Genomic DNA, 9,300 nt, shown 5'->3' with positions numbered 1-9,300 from the left:
AGGAATCTTGTTTTCTGACCAGTAGGTCTCAACAGTTGGTCTAACATCTTCAGTTAACCTTGTTGTAACCAAATGTGCTATCACCCAGGCTTTACTATCCTATTTATAGAGCACAGGCAGAATAGATTTAGCATCATTAGGAACCCTACTATTTTTGAAATGGCAAATGAACAGTGGCCTCAAATTAATGTCACTAGCTGCATTATCCCCTAACAGGAGAGTCAGCCTATTATTCAAAGCTTTGAATTCAGACACTAACATCTTCTCTGTACCTATGAAAGTCCTAGGTGGCAGCTTCTTCCAATAGAAGGCTATTACTCCGTTGAAAATCTGTTGTTTGGTATAGCCACTTTCATCAAGTTTGTTAGCTAGATCTTCTGGATAATTTTTGCTGCTTTGACATCAGCACTTGCTGGTTTACTTTACACTTTTATATTATGGAGACAATTTCTTTCCTTAAACCTCTTAAATCAACCTCTGCTAGCATCCAACTTTTTTTCTGCAGATTTTTTTTTTCACCTCTCTCAGGCTTCATAGAAGTTAACAAGAATTAGGGCCTCCCGCTGGGTTAGGCTTTGGCTTCAGAGAATGTTGTGGCTGGTTTGATTTTCTATCCAAACAAATCACTAAAACTTTCTTCACATAAGCAATAAGGTTGTTTTGCTTTCTTATCATTCATGTGTTTACTGGAGCAGCACTTTTAATTTCCTCAAGGACTTTTTCTTCACCTCTACAACTTGGCTGTTTGGTGCAAGAGGACTGATTTTTGGCCTGTCTTAGCTTTCAGTATGTCTTCCTCACTAAACTTAATCATTTCTGGTCTTTGATTTAAAGTGAGAGAGTTGTGACTATTCTTTTCACTTGAACACTTAAAAGGCCATTGTAGGGTTACTAATTGGCCTCATTTCAATATTCTCGTGTCTCAGGGAATAGGGAGGCTCAAGGAGAGGGAGAGAGACAGGGGAACGGCTGGTCAGTGGAACAGTAAGAACACAGACATTTGTTGATTATGTTTGTTATCCTTTATAGGTGTGATTCGTGGTGCCCCAAAACCTTTACAATAGTAACATCAGAGGTCACTGATTACAGATCATCATCACAGATATAAAAGTAATGAAAAAGTTTGAGATAGTGCAAGAATGATCAAAATGTGACACAGAGACACACAGTGAGTAAATGTTGTTGGGAAAATGATGTAAATAGATTTTCTTAATGAAGGATTGCCACAAGCCTTCAATTTATTAAAAATACAATACCTACAAAGCATAATAAAGTGAAGATCAATAAGATGAGGTATGTTTGTATTTTAAAGTAAACAAAACAATACACAATCTTGCATATATATACTAAAAAATATACAAATATAAAAATGGAATGTATCTTTAAGATAATGGTTGTCCTTGCAGAAAAATAAGGAATGAGACAGAAGAGAGATACCAAGCATACTTGAAATGTATCTGTAATCGGTTTTTATGTAGAAAAATCCAGAGAAAACAGAGAAAAATGACAAAATTCATAAATGATCTGTGCTGGGCACTTGGCTGTTTTAATGCATTACATTTCTGTGTGTTTGAAATATTTTATAGTGATATTTCAAAGCTCTAGAGTTATTCTTTTGTGCTATTAGGTTTGGGAATGGACAGAATAGATGACTCTCTGTCACCTTCCAGTTCGACTTTTGGCCAAGTCGATACATTACTTGAAAAGCGCCTTGATGAAGCTTATGCAGACCCAAGCCTCTTTGTGTTTCTGAAGAAGTTAATAAGAATTGGGCCACAAAACGGCTGAAGACTTAAAGGGAGCAGTTTAATCTTGGGCTGTCACATTGAGTAAGTGGCTTCTGTTCCAGCCATCTGTTCTAGTCATAGTTTACCACATCCCATCCTGTATGCTTGGCAGGGTCTCATTCCCATCACTGTCCCTCAAAGAGCTCTAGACTGGAATTTTAAAAATTTCACATTGACATGTGGGGGAAATTGTTGACAGGAGAAAGGCTTTAGATGACATGTTTTCACCCCTGGTGTTTTTCATGGGAGAGGGAAGGGGTGTGTAAAAGTATAATTAGACGATTCTTCAGAGTTTTGTCCAATGGAGCTCTGTGGGTAGCTCCCCCTGCAACCCCAGCAGAACCATCACCCATTTCTTGCCAATGTGTTCTTTTCAATTACTCTTAATATGCCATCCAGAATTAGAGATGGCGGAAATAACTGGGTCAGCTCATCTTTGCTTTGCCAGTGCAGGTGTTTTCTAATATGTTTTCTGTGGTGGTGCCCAGTTGTTAATAACATGGCTGTGCACAGTGCAATTATTTTGATAGTAGAGAGAAGATGATAAACGGAGCCTGTTCTGTGCTACAAGGACTGTTTCACCACAGCCCTTCTATGCAGCATCACTGGGGATACTCGCTGATTTCCACATCTGCATTGAAAACCCTTGACTGAAACTCCCTTGCAAATCAGGAGTGAGAAGGAATGGAATGTTTTGGGTAACAAGTAAAGCTTCATGTCACCTTGTTTTTAATGTCTTAGTTCTAGCCAGATATGGTCTAGCCACAGGAAGCGTATAATCATATAGTCTCAGATATTTCAGGACAGCTTTTGTTAGACAGGATCTGTCCTATGGTCCTTATAGCACTTGGCAGATGATGGTCACTGTAACTATAATTCCTTCAGCAACTGAACCAGCCTCTTTTGGCTATGAGTTATGTGGCTCTTAGCACCTGTACTTACTTTTATTGTGGCATATATTATTTTGTGTTGTAATGACTGTTTGTCTCTCCCACTACATAGAGCCCTGTGAGTATAAAGATTGTATACTTGCCCTTCTTTCCTCGGGATCCCAGCGTAGTATGTGGTACATAATTTGTATTTTGTGAATATTTTTGAATGGATCAATTAATCTGATCTTAGGTCCTCATGAAAGAGAGGTGGTTATGATGCCTGAATTGTAGGGGTTCCATGGTTAGGTGGCATAGTTAGTACCAGCAAATTACTTAAGACAATATACAAATTTCATTAATCACCTTTCATTCAGTAAGAACTTGAGGGTTTTTGAGCCACGAAGGCAAGATGTTGTTAGAGGTCATGCAGAGTCCAAGAGAGAAGATATATTCCCTGCCCCACAGGCGCAGAGGAAATAAGAGAGAACTCAAATAATTAGACTAATGAGATAGGATGCTAATTAGGAATGTTGACAAAAACATTTAAATGGGCTAGAAGTTGACAGTAGTTTTGGCTAGTTTAAAATAAATTGGTACTATCTGGTTAGGAAAAACCTTTTCTGTTGGAGTTTTAGGGAGACAATAAGTAGTATCCCTTTTCCCCTGTTCCCAGTTTGAAAAATATTTTTAATATGTCTCCTGAGAACAAGAACACTTTCCTATGTGGCTACAACACAATTATTGAACCCAAGAAATTTAAAATGGATTCTAGGCTCTTTCAGTAGACAGAGCTGGGAAAAAAAGGTGTATTTCCCTCTAATTAAAAATCTCATCCAGTTCTTCCTAACTCTCTCATGTTCTATATTCGCATCTCCCTTCTCCTTTTTGATAACTCTTTAAATCAATACATTTATGAATTTTTTCTATCTTTAAATACATGCAAGTGGTTTCAGGATTATAACACTAATATCACTACCCATAACAAATCTACTGAACAAAGTTCAAGATTTTTTGGCAGTTCTTTTGGCTCTTAAAATATATCCCATGAAGTGTATGTAATCAGATGGTTGTGCTAAAACATTACATGAATTACTTTTTGTTCTCTGTGTGGCACTGATATCTAGTTGATATAAAATTATATTAATTTGTTTCTTTTTACATTACATTTTGGGATTTTCTATCTCATTTAATTTTGAAAATGAAAAACAGCTACACGTTTCAAGTCAAAACTACACAAAAGATGTATTCAGAGAAGTCTCTCTGCCATCTTTTTTCTTTCTCCCTCCATTTCTACCCTTCCCGTAGATAACTTTTTATTAGATTCTAGGTAATCTTTAAGTTTATGATAAATGAAGTAAATATGGGTCTATTCTTCCCTTTTATTCTCATGCAAGAAGTAGCATGCTAAATAATTCTTTGGAACTCTGATTTTGAAAATTAACAATACATCCTGGAAGTTATTCCATATCACTCTATAGAAAGCATTCTCATTCTTTCTGTAAATGGCTACACATTACTCTGGTGTGTGGACGTACCACAAGTACATTACTTATCTACAGTTGGCCATTTGGGCTGTTTCTAACAAACAACACAGCAATAAATAACTTCCGCATATGCTGTTTCTTATTTGTAGAGGTGGTTTCTCAAGGTAAATTCTAGAAGGGGGATTTCTGGGTAATAAATTACCCACTTGCATTCTGAGTCAGTTTGAAACAGAGAAGTTCAGGCAGATGGAGAGGAAAATGTCGGCTTTCTTACTCCTAGATCATTTGGAAAAGGTGGCTCAGATGCTTCCTGTACTAAATCCCTGGAGCAGTCTTAACCACCCAGTGCAGGCCATTCTAGAAAACTGTGGGCAGACTCTCAATGGGCAGAGCCGCTACTGCTAAGCTTATGGCCTTGCCCATGAGAGACCAAAGCGCTTCCATTCTGCGGGAAGGCAGATGCCAAGGGATAGCAAAGAGATGGAGCCATGAGGTATAAGTATCCCAACTCCACCAGTCAGAAAAATCTCTCCTCCTCCCATGGGGAGTAGAAAGTAAGGGGCAGAGAGAGGCCAGGAGTGTTACTCTAACTTAGTCCCTCTATGTGGAAACATGAAGATGAAGGAAAATGTTCCCCCTTTCCTCAATGCCCTGTAGCCACTAGCATCAGGCTCTTTCATGGACTCTGGTGGGGTGGGTGAGGGCTAGGAACATCTGAAGAATGAATAAAAATGAAAGAGTAAAACCTAGAAACCTTGGAGACTGTGAATCACATATTCAGTTGAATGGCCTAAAAAACTGTACCAGCTTCCCTCTGCTTGGTATAATTTAAAAGTAAAATTAAGTTTAAAAATTAATTCAAAATGTAAATTAAAAATTCTGGGACCTCTTTGCCATGATAGAACGTGTAGGGAAGGGATGGGGTGCACTGTGTGGACTCGGTTGTGCTGGAGGTTGTGTTCGCTGTTTTCACACCATGTGGTTAGTGGGACGTCAGGGAGGATCACTGTGTTACACATGTGGTTCTGCTGAAAATGTCCTATTTTTATTTTTACTATAGTCACACCACTATAGGTGGGGTGACCATAAGAGATGGGGAGGCGCATATCATTCTTCTCATCTATAAAGTGTTGTGGAGCCATTCAGATTAGGAGGGGTGCATTTTTTATTTAAATTTTCCAGAGGCTGTTTGACCAATAGCTATGCTTTTAAATATTTTGTGTAAAAGGAGAGCAGTGTGTTGAGTTGTCAATCTGGTAAATTTAAGAACATCAGACTAAAAAAAAAGAAAATATTTCCATGTTTCTCTTAGAATATTAAAAATTAAACATGTTCAATCACGTTTCGTTGCAAGCATAAAAAATTTATACTCAGAACCTGATGTGAAGATTTTGGATTTCTGTGAAATTTCATTTATTTTGAAATATATAATATTTTTTCTACTTACATTGTGAAAGTTGAAACCCTAGAGAAATGTTTAATAGAGAAGGTGTGAATTCTTCACAGTCTTAGACCTCAGAGATAATCTTTTATATATTTTAGTATAGAGCTTTCCAGTATTTTCCCCTTTCCATCTCTGCGATAGCATGTATTGCACTTTGTGCAGGGAAAATTCAATTATATTGTTTTGCAACTCATTTTTTTTTTCAGTCACCATATCCTGGATACTTTTGTAGCAGATATACACAGTCTATGAGCCTAGACCACCTCCCTTCTCCCTGAAGCTCCCTTGCATGCTCCCTGTTCTAACTTACATCGGTGCTAGGCGACTCCTTATGTTTTTATATAACCTCCCCCGCAGAAAGAGTTGACTGGTTCAAGCTGTGTGAGTCAACATCTTTCCCTGGCGTATTAGAAACTGAAATGAGGAATACGTTTCCCTTTGAAGATGATATGAGGATATTTGACTTAGGTACTCTCAATAGGGAGGAAGCCAACATAAAGCCAATGGCAGAAACACAAAGTGGGTGCTGGAAAGGTGAGTCCCAGTAGTGTCTTAGCCCCTGGATTGAGCTGTTCTTTTCTCACAGTTTGGTTGATCAGTCACATTCTACTTCCTTGATTTGGAGGAGCCAGTAGCTTTTCTTTTTTTCCTCCTAACCTAGTTTGAATTTTATTTCTTGCCGGTTATATTCAAAAATGTCTTTATTAATACATCTTGCTATGCTAATGTATCAATATTGTCCATTTTTTATTGGGTGGCTTATAGTTTATTAATATGTGAACTCATATTTTAAAACTCTTCTATTTATAATCATTTGCATTATTTTGAAGCTTTGACTTTAGACAATGCGGCAATGAGCATTCTTTTATACTTGCACAGCTGTTGAATATCTCTAGGGAAAAATCATAGTAGAAAAACAGAAAAGGCTTAGATGTTTTAAATTTTAGTAGATTATATCCAACTACTGTCTCCCAAATTGTACCAATACTCCCCAAGATAGTGGCAGATAGTGTGGATATCCTTACAGCTAGATGTTGCCAATAGTTTAAATCTTTGCAAATGCAATAGGAGAACAATAATTTCTAGTTTTAACTTGCATTTTAAAATTATTCCTGTGCAGGAGCACCTTTAATATATTTATTACATACAGTAGGACAAAGATGAGTATTACAGTGGCGTTCTTGTTGGAAATAATACAAATCAGATGAGAGTGGAACACTATGTGAAAAATGCTAAAAGAAAAACTATCAACTGAGAATTCTACACCTACTGAAACCATTCTTCAAAAATGGAGGTGAAATAAAGGCTTTTGTTGACATAAGAAAGTTGAAAGAATTCATCATCCTCAGAGCTCTACTATCAGAAATGCTGCAGAAAGTTCTATGGGAAGAAGGAAAATGACAGCAGAGGGAAATCTGGATCTACACAAAGGAATGAAAAGCCCCCCCTCCCCAAAAGTAACTGCATAGATAGGTATAAAATACTTTGAAAAAATAATTATTCAAATCTCTTTAGAAGATACTCGTGGGCTTTCCTGATATCTATTATTGTTTCTAAGCAATAAATTGTTTAAAACAAAAAATAATAATTACATTGTGGAATTCTAACATGTAGAATTAAAATATATGACAATAATCATACAAATGTCATAAATATGATAATAGTACAAATGTCATAAAAGAGGAAATAGAAATATACTATTATAAGATTCTTATGTTATATGCAAAGCAGTATAATATCATTTGAACACAGATTGTGATGAGTAAAACATGCATACCATATGCCCTGGAGCAATCTCTAAAATGATGTCAAAAGGATTCGAGCTAAAAGCCAACAAAGCAGAAAAATTGGAGCCGTAAAAATACTCCATTTGTCCAAAAGAAGGCAGGAAAAAAGGAGCAAAGAACAGATGTGACAGAAAATAAATGACAAGATAATAGATTTAAACTAAGCGATATCAATAGTCGCATTACATGTTATTAGTCTAAACACTAATCAAAAGGCAGAGAATGTCATATTGGATAAAAATGGAAGATCAAGCTATATAGAAACTCACTTTAAATACAAATATACGTTAGTAAAAGAATGAGAATATATATAATGTCAATATTAATCAAAAGAAAGTTAAAGTGGTAATATTATATCACATAAATTAGATTTTATAGCAAAGAATATTACCAGGGATAAAAAGGACCATTTCATAATGATAAAATTGAGAGAACATAACAATCCTAAATAATTATGCAATTAATAACAGTTTTGAAATATCTGAAGCAACAACTGAAATAATTACAAGGAGAAACAGATATTTACACAATTGCAATCACAGATTTAAAAATCAGTCTATTAATAACCAGCAGAATAAGTAGACAGAAAATCAACTGGAATATGAATTACTTGAACAACACTATCAGCCAACTGGACTTAATTGACATCTATAGAGTACTTCATCAGACAAAAGTAGAATACACATTCTTGTCAAGGGTATACAGAACATTTACTAAAATAGACTAAATTCTAGGCCATAAGTCTGAATAAATTTTAAAGGACTCATAAAATATGGTTTCTGACTGTAATGGAATTATGTTAGAAACAACAATAGAAAGATAACAGGAAAGTCCACAAGTATCTGGAAACTACATAAACCCCATCTAAAAAACTCATGTATCAAAAAAGAAATTTATACTTTAAATTGAATAAAAATATAAATGCAACATATCAGTATCAATGGGATGCAGCTAAAACAGTATTTGGAGGAACATCTATAACACTAAATAGCCTATAGTAAAAAGAAGAAAGATTTCAACTAAATGCTATAAATTTCCAACTTAAGAAACTAGAAAAATAGCAGCAAATTAAACCCAGAGTAAGTTTATGATGTGAAATAATAAGGATCAGAACAGAACTCAATTAAATAGGAAAAATTAAGAAAAACAATATAACAAAAATTTCATTCTTTAAGAAGATTAATAAAATTGATAAACCTCTAGTCAGACTGGTCAGGAATAAAACATAGGAGGTAAAAATGATCAATATTCAGAAAATTAGAGAGGTGACATTACTTCTAATTCTACAGATACTAAAAGGATAACATGGAAATATTTGAACAACTTTAAGCCAATAAATTTGATGATTTAAGTGAAATGGGAAAATTTCTTGAGTGACCAAAACTCTCAAATCTCACTCAGAAAGAAACCGAATTTGAATAGCTCTATATCTATCGAATGATTTGAATTTATAGTTAAAAGCCTTCCCACAAAGCAAACCCAGGCCAAATGGCTTCGCTGGTGAATTCTCCTAAACATTTAAGGAAGAAATAATGTCACAGCTATGCAAACACTTCCAGAAAATTAAACAGGACAAAATACTTTCCAACTCTGTAATTTCCAAAATACTTACAGACTAATGTGTCTTATGAAAATAGATGCAAAAATTCTCAACAAAATGTTAGCAATTTGAATTCAACAATATATAATTAGGATAGTACAGCATGACCAAGTAAGGTTTGGTTTGGAGATGCAAGGTTGATTTTACATTTGGGAACAAATTGATGTAATTTACCATATTAACAGACTAAAAAAGAAGAAGCCCTAAGAGCTCAATAGATGCAGACAAAGCATTTGAAAAAAATTCAACATTCATTACTGTTAGAAACTTTCAGCAAATTAGGAACAGAAGAGACCTTCTTCAAGTTGATAAAAGTCATTTACCAA

At 35.3% G+C, this 9,300-nt stretch overlaps 1 long non-coding RNA gene across 1 annotated transcript in view; it reads left to right on the top strand.

Annotated features, from left to right (window-relative positions):
• Window positions 1-1,036: 1,036 nt before the first annotated feature.
• Window positions 1,037-9,300, top strand: part of LOC131383018 (uncharacterized) — an 80,128-nt gene continuing 71,864 nt past the window's right edge. Inside the window, exon 1 of the long non-coding RNA XR_009212691.1 lies at window positions 1,037-1,168. This is a non-coding gene — a long non-coding RNA (uncharacterized LOC131383018). The remainder of the gene's footprint in view (window positions 1,169-9,300) is intronic.

The sequence above is a fragment of the Hylobates moloch genome, unplaced genomic scaffold (assembly GCF_009828535.3).
Source record: "Hylobates moloch isolate HMO894 unplaced genomic scaffold, HMol_V3 SCAFFOLD_3, whole genome shotgun sequence".
In the NCBI taxonomy this organism is placed as follows: domain Eukaryota; kingdom Metazoa; phylum Chordata; class Mammalia; order Primates; family Hylobatidae; genus Hylobates; species Hylobates moloch.
Note: the sequence above shows the minus strand (reverse complement) of the source record. Positions and strands in the feature narration are given on the sequence as shown.